General features: G+C 35.5%; 1 protein-coding gene across 1 annotated transcript in view; it reads right to left on the bottom strand.

Annotated features, from left to right (window-relative positions):
• LOC103304145 (matrix metalloproteinase-26) overlaps positions 1-15,827 on the bottom strand; it is a 111,066-nt gene that overhangs the window by 14,853 nt on the left and 80,386 nt on the right. The window lies entirely within an intron of this gene.

The following is a 15,827-nucleotide window of genomic DNA, read 5'->3' as shown; positions in this document are numbered from 1 at the left end:
TGAAGCTCACACTACTCACCCCTGCGGGAATGCCCAGGGACTCTCTCTGCTCCCTCCAGCTGAAGGGAACATTAGCCATAACTGGATTTGTTCCCTCTCCAGGCTGAGCTCTGCTGTGAGCTCCAGGCAGCAGGACTGCTTCTATGGCTCATCTTAGCCCTTCTCCCCTCTCCTCTCCCCTTTCTGCTCCCACTTGTCCACCTTCAGATGTTTCAATATGTGGACCTTTCAGGCACATTTCTGCATTGAGCAGGGAATCTTTGTTGAGTTGTAGCTGTTCAAGTTGTTGAAACTTCAAGGGGAGAGACCAAGGGGATTTCTCACGTTGTCATTTCTCGGACGTCACTGATCATCCATTTGTTTATAATGTCTTCAATAAATGTATTTTAAATAAGTTTAGATTTATTTGGACTAATTTTTTGTAACAGTGAAATGTATCCCTCCATTAGTATTAATTTAATCATTTTTTTTCTTCTTTTCCCCTTAGATGATATAGGTATGAAGAGACCATAATTAAGCTACTTAGAATCCTTTGAAAGCAGGTGTATCTGGCAAGCATAAACTGACTCATCTGTTAGAGCAAGTTTTCTGCAGCTTTCTCTGTTTGTTCAGGGACACCTTTCTACTCTTTTATCATACGAACTAATGAGATGGGGTCAAATTAGGGTGCTATAGACTGAATTGTAAAGAAAACAGGCTATATTGTGTTTGATGTTTTTACACATGCTCATGTATGCTATTCGTTCTTCCTCAAATACCTTTTACTGCCAAATGTCACTGTAATACGCTTCACATTCATATTTATAGAGCAGCTCAATGTATAACTGAAAAAAGCCTCTCCTGATATTTATCATTGCTAATATATATTTTTATTTTAATAGCAAAGAAAGTCCATAAAGATCTATTCACCTATCTAACTAATATCTTCACTCATGTTTTTAGCATTAGTATGGAATGTAACTAAAGAGAATTTCACTTAGGTGGTTTTTTATTGTGGTAAAATATACGTAACATAAAATTCATCACTTTAACTGTTTTTTTGTTTGTTTGTTTTTCTTTATTGATTAAGGTATCACATATTTGTCCTCATCCCCTCATTCCCATCCCACACCCCTCCCCACGCATGCCCCTTCCCCCCTGTTGTCCTTAACCACTGGTTAGGCTCATATGCATGAACACAAGTCCTTTGGTTGATCTCTCCCCTTTACCCCCACCCTCCACTACCCTCCCTCTGAGGCCTGACAGTCTGATCCATGCCTCCTTGTTTCTGGGTCTATTCTTGTTCATCAGTCTATGTTGTTCATTATTTCCCCTAGATGAGTGAGATCATGTGCTATTAGAAATACACTTATAAGAACTGAAAATGAGACAAGCAATGATGGTTATGCTTACAGGCAAATGAATCAGTCTGTAGTGAGTTTCTTTCTGGGCCAACAGTTCTTGTGAGACCCAATTTCAATGTCCAACAGTTCCTTATATGTACATGTCAGCACTGACATTTCAGTTCTGGATGGTGGACAAATGGTGGTAATGCAGGTCCGACTCTCTGGTTTGGTCCTGGGCAACCTGCAGTGACGCACAGCTCTTTAATTGTTTTTAAGTGTATATAGTTCAATGGAATTAGTACATTTATACTGTTGTGCAACCAGCCCCACCATTCACTATTAGAGCTTTTTTTATCTTCCCCAATTGAAACTTTATATTCATAAAACAGTAATTTCCCATACATACTTTGACAACTGCCATTCTTCAACTGTCTCTATAAATTTAGTTATTCTAGGTACCTCACATAAATAGAATCACAAAATATTTGTCCTTCTGTGACTGGTAAGCTCACCTAGCATTATGTCTTCAAGGTTCACCCATGTTTTAACATGTGTTAGAAATTCCTTCCTTTCTAATGTTATGTGAATTTATTTTTTTTATCCACTCATCCATCTGTCAATGGGACTTGTGATGTTTCATCTTTTGGTATTGTGAATGAACATACAACAATCTGTCTGAATCCTTGTTTTTACTTCTCTGGGGTATATATACAAAAGTGGAATTAATGGATCACATGGTAATTCCATGTTTAATTTTTTTTTTAGTAACTGTCTTGCCATTTTCTGTAGCAACTATATCACTTTACATTCTTCCTAGAAATGCACAAATGTTCTTTCCAATTTTTCACATCCACACCAATAATTTTTTCTTTCTTGTTTTTAATAATAGCTATTCTTTTAATAATACCATTCTGAAATGTTATCTCATAGTGATTTTAATTTGCATTTCCCTAATAATTAGTGATGTTGAGCATCTTTTTGTGTGTTTATTGGTCATTTGAACATATTTTCTGAATAAAAACTTATTCAAATTATTTGCCCATTTTTTTAAATAAATCTTTATTGTTCAGATTATCACAGGTGTTCCTCTCCCCCCCCCCATAGCTCCCCTCCACCTGATTCCCCACCCCACCCCATGCCCTTACCCCCCGCCACTGTCTTCATCCATAAGTGTAAGATTTTTGTCCAATCTCTTCCTGCACCCCTCAGACCCCCTTCCCCCTGATAATTGTCAGTCCCCTCCCTTTCTATGTCCCTGATTCTATTATATTCACCAGTCCATTCTGTTCTTCAGATTTTTTATTCACTTGATTTTTAGATTCACTTGTTGATAGGTATGTATTTGATGTCTTTTTGTTGTTCATAATTTTTACCTATACCTTTTTTTTTCTTCTTCCTCTTCTTAAAGAATACCCTTCAGCATTTCATGTAATCCTGGTTTGGTGGTGATGAACTCCTTTAGTTTTTTCTTGTCTGTGAAGCTCTTCATCTGACGTTCAATTCTGAATGATAGCTTTGCTGGGTAGAGTAATCTTGGTTGTAGGTTCTTGTTGTTCATCACTTTGAATATTTCTTGCCACTCCCGTCTGGCCTGCATAGTTTCTGTTGAGAAATCAGCTGACAGTCGTATGGGTACTCCCTTGTAGGTAACTAACTGTTTTTCCTCTTGCTGCTTTCAAGATTCTCTCTTTGTCTTTTGCCCTTGGCATGTTAATTATGATGTGTCTTGGTGTGGTCCTCTTTGGATTCCTCTTGTTTGGGGTTCTGTGCACTTCCTGAACTTGTAAGTCTATTTCTTTCACCAGGTGGGGAAAGTTTTCTGTCATTATTTCTTCATGTTTTCAGTATCTCGCTCTCTCTCTTCTTCTGGCACCCCAAAAATTCGGATGTTGGTATGCTTGAAGCCATCCCAGAGGCTCCTTATGCTATCTTCACACTTTTGGATTCTTCTCTCTTTCCGCCTCTCTGGTTGAGTGTTTTTTGTTTCCTCATATTCCAGATCTTTGGTTTGTATCTTCGGGTATGGTGATCTACAGTTGAGTTTCTGTATATTCTTTATTTCAGACAGTGTATGCATAATTTCGGACTGGTCCTTTTCCATTTTTTTTTTTTTTTTTTGTATTCTCATCAAGGTCCTTGAAGGTCTCTTCAAGTTTCTCAGCGGTTTTTAGAAGATTCTTGAGTAACCTTATAAATGTGGTTCTGAACACTGTGTCGTCCAGTAGTCTACTTTCCTCCATCTCTTCTATTCGTGACATACTTTGGTGTCTCCGCATGTTGGCTGCCTCCCTGTGTTGATGGAGTGGCTTTGTGTGGTCAGTGACCTATAGGGGCTGGTAGCTCAGCTTCCCCAATCACCCTAGGTGGTCGCTCTTGGTACACCCCTTTGTGGACTGAGTGGAAAGTCTTGGTGTAGTTAAAAGCCTTGATTGCTGTTGGTACACTGGGAGGAATTGACCTCCAGGCCAATTGACTGTGAGGACCTGCTGTGTCTATAATGGAAGCACTGATGTGCTGGAGACATGCTTGTGGTACAGGGCTTGTTTGAGTGGGGCTTTGGTGCTCACTAAATCTGCCTCCCGAATGTGTCACTTATGGATGTGAGGAGTTGAAATCTGGTGCCTCACACTGACCACTAGGTGCATTGGCTTCTGGATCTCCAATGGGGTGCAGTTCAGCTGCTGTCTGAGGCCACACTGCAGGAGCTACAGCAAGAACTGCTGTCCTCTCCTCCCTGCTTGGAGCTTGGAGGCCTTGGAGCTGTCTGTACCGGGTTGCAAGTTTACTAGTTTAAACTGCAATAGAGAAGGCCATTCATATGCAAAAGCCGCTGCTAGGAGCTTGGGTGTGTTTGTAGATTGTGTGGAGCGGAGTCTCAGGGTGTCACTAGGCTAGGGTGTGGCAAACAGCAATGGCTGGCAGTGAGCCGCCTCCAACCACGTCCCTATTCGCCCATTTTTTAATCCAGTGATTTTTTTAAATTGTTCTTGAGTTTTAAGATTTTTAAAATATATATTCTGGATATTAATTGCTTATAAAATATAAGGCTTGCAAATATTTTCTCTGATTCTTGGCTTACCTTTTCACTGAGCTGAAAAGTGTTCTTTGATGCACAAAAGATTTTAATTTTGATGAAATTCAGTTTATTAATTTTTACTTTTGTTGCCTTTGTCATATCCAAAAAAATCTTTGTTAAAATTGATATCATGAAAGTTTTTTCTAAGAATTTTACGTCTTCCGTTTAGATTTTGATCCATTTTGAGGTTGTTTTGTTTCTTTGTCTGTTTGTTTGTTTTTGTATTCTTTTTTTATGTAAGATAAAAATCCATCTTCATTATTTTGTATGTAGACATCTGGGTGTTTCAACCCATTTGTTGAAAAATTACCTTTCCCTCATTGAATGGTCTTGGCACCTTTGCAAAAATTATTTAAACATCTTTGTAAGAGTTTAGTTTTGGGCCTTTTATTCTATTCAATAGTCTATATATCTGTTTTTATCCCAGTTTGATTACTATAGCTTTCTAGTAAGTTCCATTTTTTTAAAGATTTTTTTATATTCAGGCTCACTTGAGAATTCATATGGATTTTTATATTTCTACAAAAAATGTCATTGCAATATTGATAGAAATTGCACTTAATCTGAAGATCAATCTGGATAGTATTGTCATATTAACAATATTAAGTGTTCTAATCCATGAACACAAGATGTAGTTCCATTTATTTGTGTTTAATTTCTTTCAGCATTTTTTGCAGTTTTCAGTGTATACATTTTAATCTTAACTTCAGTTTATGCCTCTTTTATTTTTTAATATTATTGTCAATGAAATTGTATAATTTCTTTTTCAGATGGCTCATTTATAGTGTAGAGAAATGCAACTGTTTTTGTACATGATAATTTTGTATCCTGTAACTTGATAATTTATTTATTAGTTCTAGAGAGTGTGTGTGTGTGTGTGTGTGTGTGTGTGTGTGTGTGTGTGTGCGTCTGACAGAAAGAGAGAGAGAGAGAGAAATCTTTATACTTTTTTTATTTATAAGGTTATTTTAGTTGCAAACAGATAATTTTACTTTTCCAATATGGATGCCTTTTATTTCTTTTTCTTGTCTAATTTCTCTGGCTAGGATTTTCAGTATTATATTGAATACAAATAGTAAAAGTGGACTTTCTTGTCTTGCTCCTGACCGTAGAGGAAAAGCTTTCAGTGTTTCACCATTTATCACAAAGTAGTTGTGAGTTTTTCATATATGACATTTTTTTCTGTTGAGGTTGTTGGTATCTTTTGATTATTCCCTTTCTAATATTTTTAAAGAGATAACTAGGAGGACAACACTCTATCATTTCTTCAATTCAATGAATCTCTGAGGTAACTAGCCTATATTATTATGAGTGGCCTCTGTGTTAGTCAGAATCAAACCAAGAAATATTATTTATTACAGAGCATCTTTAATACAGTTAATTATTTACACAAATTATAGAACTTTAGATAAACCCAACATTTGACAGTGAGGACTCCCAGAAATTAGAAACCACAAAAATCCACAACAACTCTATCCAGCAACACACAGAGGCACCAGTAGTTTAATCACAGCTCAGAAATATGAGTCTCTCACTAGAAGCTGAAACCCTGGAAGTACCCTCAGGCAAAATCTGGACCATGGAATAGATGCAGTTGAAGAAATAGAGAGAATGTCCTAGGACAGTGGTCGGCAAACGCATTAGCCAACAGAGCCAAATATCAACAGTACAGCGATTGAAATTTCTTTTGAGAGCCAAGTTTTTTAAACTTAAACTTCTTCTAACGCCACTTCTTCAAAATAGACTCGCCTAGGCCATGGTATTTTGTGGAAGAGCCACACTCAAGGGGCCAAAGAGCCGGATGTGGCTCGCGAGACACTGTTTGCCGACCACAGTCCTAGGACATTAAACAAACCCTGTCTAAAGAGAGATGATCTATGATCCTGAGAAACATAGCCTGTAATGTTCACTTTTCCTGAAATACAGAGCAGAAGAGAATGAGAAGGAACATATGTGTAACAAAATATATCCAATCATTGTATAGCATCCCAACTAAAACACAAATAATAATGCTTTTATACATGGGGATAATGCATACACCGTACTCAATCAAACAAGTAAATTTCAGGGGAATTCAAGAGTAGAAACATACTATAAAATATCCTGGAGCTTTAGTTGATTTTCAGAACTAAAACTGGTTCGGGTGGATTGTTTAAGAATATCTAGAGGCATGTAAAGATTAATATAATCACCTTGATTATTCATAAGTTTGTTGCTCCAAAATATCCTCCACTACTAGCTCTCGTTACATGTGTTGTAAGAAAGCATTTAGTGCTTAAACCCATGGGTACAATAAACCAATTACTCACAAGACCTGGAGTCCAGAGACTATCTCCCATTGATGTTTAAGCTCAGAATTCAAGTGGCATGGACACCATAAGACTGAATCCTTCCAAAAGGCTAAATTGTGCCTTTTGAGACTGAGATTAGTGAAACTGCCTACAATCAAACAGCATTCTCATAAGAGTCTATACATAGGATATTCCTTGCAGGCCTCTGCTCCCACAGGAGAATAAGTATAATGGGCCCTGTTGTAATTAAATCCAATAGTATGTTGAGCCTCAGGCTGAGTAGTGACACCATTTAGTTGTGGAGGTAAAATAATCAGATTAAAGACAGAGGAGCTGTGAATAAGGTGAGAAGGGACAATTGAGTGCTTCCATGATAAGGGAATGGCGGAGCCTAGGCTGGAGTTCCTAGGTCCAGTCACAGCAGTGAAGGTTAGCCTTTGTGGTCGTCTGAAAGATGGCACAACTTCTTGACTTGACAAAAAGTAGAAGATTAATTTGATATTTAAGCTGAGATGTATATGTTGTTCATAATTTTTGTTAAGCTAGCCTTAGAATTTAGTCCTGAACTACATTTGCTCAAAACCATATTTGTTTTTATTAAATTTTATTCTATTCAGATTCAAAGGATGCCTAATATTATATAAGCTTATTATATACAAATATTTGATTTATCAATACAAAGTAATGATTTATCAATTTAAAATTTAGAATTGTTGGGATACCTTTCCAAAACAATATATCCCAAGACACACGTCTGATAACCTGCTATCTTGAGCCAAGATAACTTGTGTTTAAGTTTACTTGGGAAGCAAATATCAGCATGAAGTGCATTGTGTGACTGAAGAATATATTATGTACCTTTGGAAGAATTTAATTGCTCATTTTAAAAAGAGGACAAATATCTAATAACCTGAACATGCGCACTTTCCAGACTTAGTCATTATCTATGTTGGATTATCTTCACAAAGTGATTTCTTACCGTTCTGTTTGGCTGATTTTATGAAGATAAGGCACCTTCCTTTATTAACTCAATTACTCATCTTACAATATAAGATCAGTTTTGTCCTCATTTTTTTATTGAACCAATTTTTCTCTAGTATTCCCAACATCTCCTTTCTCCTTATAACTATAAGCTCAATCTTTGGGAGGTAGTACCAGGAGTTAAATATACAAATTGTTGATCTCATTCATGATGATTGGGGCTTTTACTTTTTGACTGTTTAAGATGGTAGGAAATTCTATCTTGGTATTCAGGAATATATTGACACTACCTCTAAAAACTATGTAATATTGCTAAAATGTATTTAGCTAACTGGATAATACTTTCTGAAAAAGAGAGAGAAAGAGAGAAGCAAGAGAAAAGAGGTATAGAGAATTGCTTTCTACTACTTTTCTTATCCAAAAAGCAGAACCTTATGTATTGATGCATTGAGACAATTTATTACTGAAGAAATTATTCAATAGCCAGTTGCATGTTATTAAATGTTAACATCTATCCCCATACATATCAATAAAAATGTTGGTCTTTATATATTTAAAATCTTTGTGATGTTTAATTTGGACAGGATCATGGAATATCCATTGTTTGGATAATGGCAGGTTATAACAGGACCAGTTTTCAACCAACCATCTTCCTACTGCTTGGAATTCCAGGATTGGAGGCTGCCCACAAATGGATTTCCATTCCTTTCTGCCTGGTCTACCTACTGTCACTGATGGGAAATGTTGCCCTTTTATTAATTGTCAAGACAGATCACAAACTGCATGAACCTATGTACTTCTTTCTATGCATGCTCTCAGTAGCTGATTTGCTGCTTACTTCTTCTACACTTCCCAAGATACTCAGTCTCTTCTGGTTCAATGACAGAGAGATCTACTTTGAAGCCTGCCTCACACAAATGTATCTTATCCATTCTCTGTCTACTATGGAATCTGGGTTTATCTTGGCCATGGCTTTTGACCGATATGTAGCCATCTGCCACCCACTAAAACATTCCACTATCTTAACACCTACAGTGATTGTAGTCTTGGGTATGTTCATTGTCTTCAGAGGAGCTGTCCTTCTCAGTCCACACCCCTTCCTACTGAGGTGGCTTTCCTACTGCAAAACTAATGTTATCTCCCATACTTACTGTGAGTTTATGGCCCTGATAAAGCTGGTTTGCACTGAGACCAAGATTCGGAGAGCCTACAGCCTAATTGTGGCATTCCTGACAGGGGGATTGGATTTCATATTGATCATCTGTTCCTATGTCCTTATTCTCTTCACTGTCTTTAATCTTCCATCCAAAGCTGCCCGCCTGAAGACCTTAAGTACCTGTGTCTCCCATGTATGGGTCATCTTGGTGTTTTACACACCAGCCTTTTTCTCTTTTCTCACTCATAGATTTGGTCACCACATTGCTCCACATATCCACATTTTTATAGCCAATATATACCTTCTCATTCCACCTATGATGAATCCTATTATTTATGGTATTAAAACCAAAAGAATCAGGGAGGGATTCTTTAAATTGTTAGCAGTCAAATGTGTTTTTGACTTTGTAAGGTTTGTGATTCCCCAACAAAGATGAGAGTTTTATTAAACAGGAAATGTTGAAAATGAATCAGCATTGCCTTGAAGTATAAAACTTCTCATTTAAATTTTGGATTAATACTGGGTAGCAAATATTGGTAAATATATTGACTTCAGTGAGCAGTAGCAATTATAGAAGATACAGAAGAAGTAGAAAAAAATAGAGCAAAACTTATAATTATTATTATTATTTATCTTCCCTAACCTTGTATTTAGTATAGTATTTGGGACTTATTAAGCCATAAATAACCTTATACTGAAATAATTTTAACTTTAATGAAGTCTAATTTATCTAATTTTCTTTTATGGGTGGATCATGCTTTTTGTGCCATATCTAAGAAATTGATTGTCTAACTTGGGGTTATGAAATTTTTCTGTTAAAAAATATTTGAAAACTTTATGTAGTTTGAGATGTGAGATTTAGATTAAGGTTCATATATAATACAAAGATAATAACCCATAATCCATGGTTGTGAACTTGAGTCTTAAATAAAATAATACACATTAATAATCCTGAACATAATAAGATATAATTCCCCCTTTATGCAACAAAGTTTTATAATGTCTATTTTACCCTCCTAAATAAAAAATAGTAAGTTTAAAAATAAACCTAAGTACCCAAATAATAATATAAAAGTAAAAGTAGCAATATATATACTTGTGCATGACAACACTAGATGACATAATAAAGAAGTCAGGTCCTTGTACTTATGCATAGAATAAATGTGAATGTGAACGTTATAAATGCCAGTTAATCCTGGTATATTTTATCCATTACTCAAATGCCATGAGAAATATTGCATTTGGTGATGTCATTTTTTTTAATTTATTTTTTTCAATTTTTTTATTAAGGTATTATTTTTAAAAGGAATTTTTTCCTATTTAAAAATGTTGAAAAACTTGATATTTATTGTCTTAACACAACAATATACAATATTCAGTTTACATACATGATAGTTAATTTTCTAGAATATCGAGTTCATGTTTTCATTTTAAAACCATGAAAAGATAACTTATGATAACTAGTATAGCAAAGTTTAAAAAGCTACATTCAGAACAATAAATACAAAGCAAGGTAAAATTATACATTCAGAACATTATAGTATTTATTTTATTTTTTCTACCACCATTTATCCCCTCAGTCCCTCTTCCACCTCCACCTTCTCCCCTCCCCACCACAATCTCCACACTCTGGTTTGTATTCATTAGTTCTCTCTCTTTTTTCCCCTTTTGTTGCTCAATCCCTCCATTTCCTCTGCCTGCCCATCCCTCAAAGCTGTCAGCCCACTCTATGAATCTGTGTATATTTTGCTTGTTAGTTCAGTTTGTTCATTAGATTCCACATATGAGTGAAATCATATGGTTTTTGTCTTTCTCTGACTGGCTTATTTCCCTTAGCATAATATAAAGTAATTTTTAACTACACAATGTTCAATTGCATATCTGAAATTTCTCTCAGATACAGAATATTTGTGGAGGGTTGGAAGTATGGAGGAATTATCTTATGTATTGCAGGAAGATTCTCTCTGGTTTATATTTACTAAATTTAATAGTGTTCCCCAAATTGTGACAACAAAACCACACCAAGAAATTTCTAAAACGCTCCTTAAAGTTCATCAACTCTGTTAGGAACCACTGATACAATTATGGCACTAATCATAATATCTGATTCATAGTAAACACCTCATAAATATTGGCTATTCTTATTGTTTTTATTATTATTGAAAATAGACAGAGTAAAGTTAATAAGAGAATGCCAAATAATGTTTTGAAATTAAGCTTTTTAAAAAAAGTGTGTTCATGTGGAAATTTATGATAATACAATGAAAGCATTAAATTACACATATGAGTCTGAATAATTCAATAGCAAACAAACAAACAAACAGAAAAACACCCATGGAGTTAGCTGAAGTAGTTGAAATGCCATGTTCTCTGGGTGACTAGACATTTGACTTTCCTATGTGTATTTGGATTAAGACTACATTGGATAGCTTCTGGGATTAAGAAAAATAATTCTAGAAATAGTTCTGGCCTTAGTACTTGATTTCGGATTAGTCTCAGAAATGATGCTGTTAAGAAATTTAACTGTGCTATTGCATGTATACGTTAAGTGTAAGGTCCCTTTTAGTCTCTCTGTAAGTCTAATATGGATTACAAATAATTACAGCTCTGAGGGATGGGAGGTGGAATCTTCTAGGCACACAACAATGCCTATTTTGAGTTGCAGTTTATTGACAAATTCTTGTCTTGATTTTATTTTCTCCAGTATATAGGCCATGAAATTCAAGATGCAATTAAAAATGAGCTCTCAGATGTAAATGACAATGTTTTTCTCTATTATTATAACCTGTATTTTCTATTAAAAGCATTGTGGCTTTTTAGAATCAACCTTATAAAGCAGTTTAATGTTTACGGTTTTATACCTATCTCTTATAATTAAGGGGACATCATTTAGCAACTATGTTCTAGGATAAGACAGTTGGAAATATTTACCATAGGTATATCACAAAGACTTCCGATCTGATAATAAACTTTGGAGAAAGTCTCTACGATTTTGTGAAGCGACATATCTCAAGTCAGAATCACAGGAATGTAAATTGCTTCCCTGCCTGAAGCACCCTTCTTTTAAGAACATGAAAAAGTTGGAAAATATCAAGGAAAATGAGATGATTGGGGTATAGACATCATCTCTTTAAAAAACACACACAGCATAGCCTAAGGACATTTATTGATGTCTTCACCTACTTAAAGGACCATGATAAGAAGTAGATATACCTTTTTCTGTATGGCTCCAAAAGGAAGCCAGCATATTTTTTATTATTATTATTCTTTATTGTTGAAAGTATTACATATGTCCCCTTTCCCCCATTGTTTTCTCTCAACCTACCCCACCCCCCAGCCACAGTGTTCACCCAGCCCCCCCCCCCCCCCCGCACCCCATTGTCTCAGTCCATTTGTTATGCTTATATACATACAAATTCTTTGGGTGATCTCTTACCCCTTCAACACCTTTCTCCCCGCATCTACCCTTCCCTGCCTTCTTCCCTCATGTTTGACAGTCTGTTTTATGATTCTATGTCTCTGGATCTATTTTTTGTTCATCGGTTTATGTTGTTCATTATATCTTTAAGTAGATGTTAAAAGGGCAGGTTTCAATTTTTTAGAATATGCTTTTATTGATTTTTAGAGAGAGAGTAAGAAAGATGGATAGGGAGATTGAAACATTTATGAGAGAGAAGCAACATCAATTGGCTGCCTCTTGCACACCCCCTACTGAGGATCAAGCCCACAACCTGGGCATGTGCCCTGACCAGGAATGGAACCAGTGACCTTTTGGTTCATGGGTCAACACTCAACTACTGAGCCACACAGGCAGGACACAGTTTTCATTTTTTAGAAAAGAAGAAGCAATTTAACTCTCAAGTAAAATTCCAAAATTTCCCATTATATACTTTGAAGTATCAACTGCAAATCTCAATTTGTTCCTCAAGGGAGGAAGAAAAGTAGGTAGCAGGTTTAACACCGTGATGGAGACTCTGCTCCTTTTGTGTGGTCAGACTAAGCCTGTCAGGACACTCAGCACAGTGAGCTCTATCTGTGTCAATAATTTCCCACTTATTTCAAAGGGATTAAGAAGTGCAAGTAGGCAGTTACACAATAATCATCGGGATGCAAAATACAGCACAGGGAAAATAGTCAATACAACTTTAATAGCTATGTATGGTGCCAGGTGGGTACTAGACTTACTGGCTCACTTCATAAGTTATATAAATATCTAACCACTATGCTATACATTTAAAACTAATATAATACTGAATATCAACTGTAATTTAAAAATTAAAAAAAATTGAATGTCACTATGAAGGTATTTATGGAACAACAAAACTCTCTCTCTCTCTTTCTTTCTCTCTCTTCTATAAAAATCAATTTAAATAGATTAAAAAAATATTACACTTGTAATAAGTGGCAAAGCCAAACCTGAAACTAGGTGTTCCTCCACAGCATGAGGTTCATCATATACCTAAAGATCTAAAGATGCTAATGTTGAAGTTAAGAGCAAAAGGAAGCTTTGTTCATGTAGCAGCCGTAGCCATTTAGTTCCCCACATCAACAGAAGATTAAGAGCCTTTCATTTAAGGCATTTTAGGCTATTTTAGTGATCTTAGCTATATGTAAATATATATTCACATATGTCTGTATCTATAATATCAATATATTTATATCTATTTATTTAAATGTGTAAAAAAGAAGAGAAGTAATAGGATATGGAATTTCTGATAGTTAACATATTTGCCTTATAATTTGACTTTCTATGGAATAAACCTCTGACATTAATGAGACTATGCTATATTTAAACTTTACACATCAGATAAGTTCCTTTACCTTACACTAACTGAGAAAAAGGAAACAGAGACATTTGTTTTGATAAGGAAAACTCAGTTTCTGTGATAAAAAATATCATGTAGTATTGTAACGTTTTTTCAAGTTGACATTAAATCCCTCAAAACTAAATGTTTTCTTTGAGACATCCTCAATTCCTCTTTGTTTTATTTGGACAGATCATTTACCTATGAGCATTAGTGAAGATATCTGGATGGGTTAATATAAACATTACATGTAAAATAATTGATACTGTTAAAGGTCCAGAGAAGTCTATAACTGGAGATTGGTCAGAAAAGAGTAATGATAAAATATGAGGTAGAAAAGGGGACAAATAATTCATTATACCTTCTGCTTGATTCATGTCTATTACACCATCTCCCTCGTTATTCATCAATGATTGTCAGTGCTAATTTCACAAATTCTTTAAAGATTTACAGAGGATTTAGTTATATTGCTTGACATTATTTTTTCATACTTCATGTCCATTTTAAAATGGAAATCTTAAGCTTACAATTGAAAGGCAATATTAAAAAACAACAACAAAAATAAAATGTACAAAATGTCTTTATTTGCCAGAGTAGATGGGAAATTTTATTCTATGTATTTTTAATTTTAGTATCAAAATACTCCTGAAATGCTGGCCCAGTTACCCCCAACTTCCCTCCTCTGCCAGCCTGGTCACCCCTAACTGCCCTCCCTTGGCAGCCTGGTCACTAATAAGATATTATTATCCTCCTTTTAAAGATAAGAAAATAATGTCAGATAATTGATATAATAAATAATATCTAGAAATATGAAATTTTAGAAAATATCTGGGGCAAATATGATCAATCAGGTGATTTTGAGGCAGGTATTGCATGGATAATATTTTATTAGCATTGCTCTAAACCAGGGGTCCTCAAACTTTTTAAACAGGGGGCAGGTTCACTGTCCCTCAGACCGTTGGAGGGCTGGACTATAGTTTAAAAAAAAAAAAAAAACTATGAACAAATTCTTATGCACACTGCACATATCTTATTTTGAAGTAAAAAAAACAAAATGGCAAAAACACCCACATGTGGCCCGCGGGCCGTAGTTTGAGGACGCCTGCTCTAAACGATCACTTTTCAACGAGTGTGCTGCAGGAACTTTTAAAATATGCAATACCTGATTATTTAGTCAGGGAACTGACCACTTTTCCTTAAAAATGTCAAATAAAAACATGACAAGAGCCAACGCAACAATAGCCCTCAAGTGTGAATACCCTGTCTTGAACCATAAATATATAGGTCATATAATAAAGTTGTCTCTTATTGGTCACATAGCAGAAGAAAGTTGTGTCTGATTTGTTTATTTTTGGTACCTGATATCCTTATGTATAAGTAGAGATATCTGATTTTTTTTGTAAATCACTTTGGATCAAAAAGGGTAGGTAATTTTTTTTATTTCATTTTATTTTTTTGTAAATCATCCAATATCGTACCTATTTTTTGTCAGGTCAGCAAAAAATATGTTTTTGTCATTCGTTTATGTGTGCCATGAGATGAAAAATGTTAAAAATCACTGCTCTAAACCATACTGACTCATAATTCTACTGTTGAAAAAATGTGGGACTATGGAAAGCTAAATCATTTTCATGGCTGCAAAGAAAACTTTTTGCCTATATAATCAATATATGTTTACTCTCACCAAAGTACAAGTAAATAATCACCATTATGACCCTAATGCCTGCCCAGGGACTTTTTAATTATTGGTTCCTGAGGCTAGCCCTCTGGTGACTGCAAAACCCTCAAAAGATGTCATCTGCCCAATCAGCGAGAACCCTCTGGAACAAAGAAAGGGACTCTCATTTTTGATCACTGACAGCCATTCACATGAGGCATTCATTTTGTATAACCCTCTTGAAAGACCCAGAGGCACTGGAGGAGGAAGTGGGAGGCAGCTGATTTGTCTTACAGCCTTCTGAGAGATGAGTGCAACCCAGGCAAAAAGACCAGCCAGGTGAAGAGGTAGCAGGACTACATGAGACAGCAGCATTTCTACTGGAAAGAAAAACAGGAGAGAAATTAAAAATATTTGACACTCTATGCAGCATAGTTAATGAGCAACAAATGGACTCCAGCCATAGGGCTGAAGCAGGCTCAGAAACTTCTCTTGCAGTGTCAACCTTGAATATTTTAGTGGCTATATTATAGGCC

The sequence above is a fragment of the Eptesicus fuscus genome, chromosome 13 (genome assembly GCF_027574615.1).
Source record: "Eptesicus fuscus isolate TK198812 chromosome 13, DD_ASM_mEF_20220401, whole genome shotgun sequence".
NCBI lineage: Eukaryota > Metazoa > Chordata > Mammalia > Chiroptera > Vespertilionidae > Eptesicus > Eptesicus fuscus.
The sequence above is the reverse complement of the archived record's forward strand: the minus strand, read 5'-3'. Positions and strand labels throughout refer to the sequence as shown.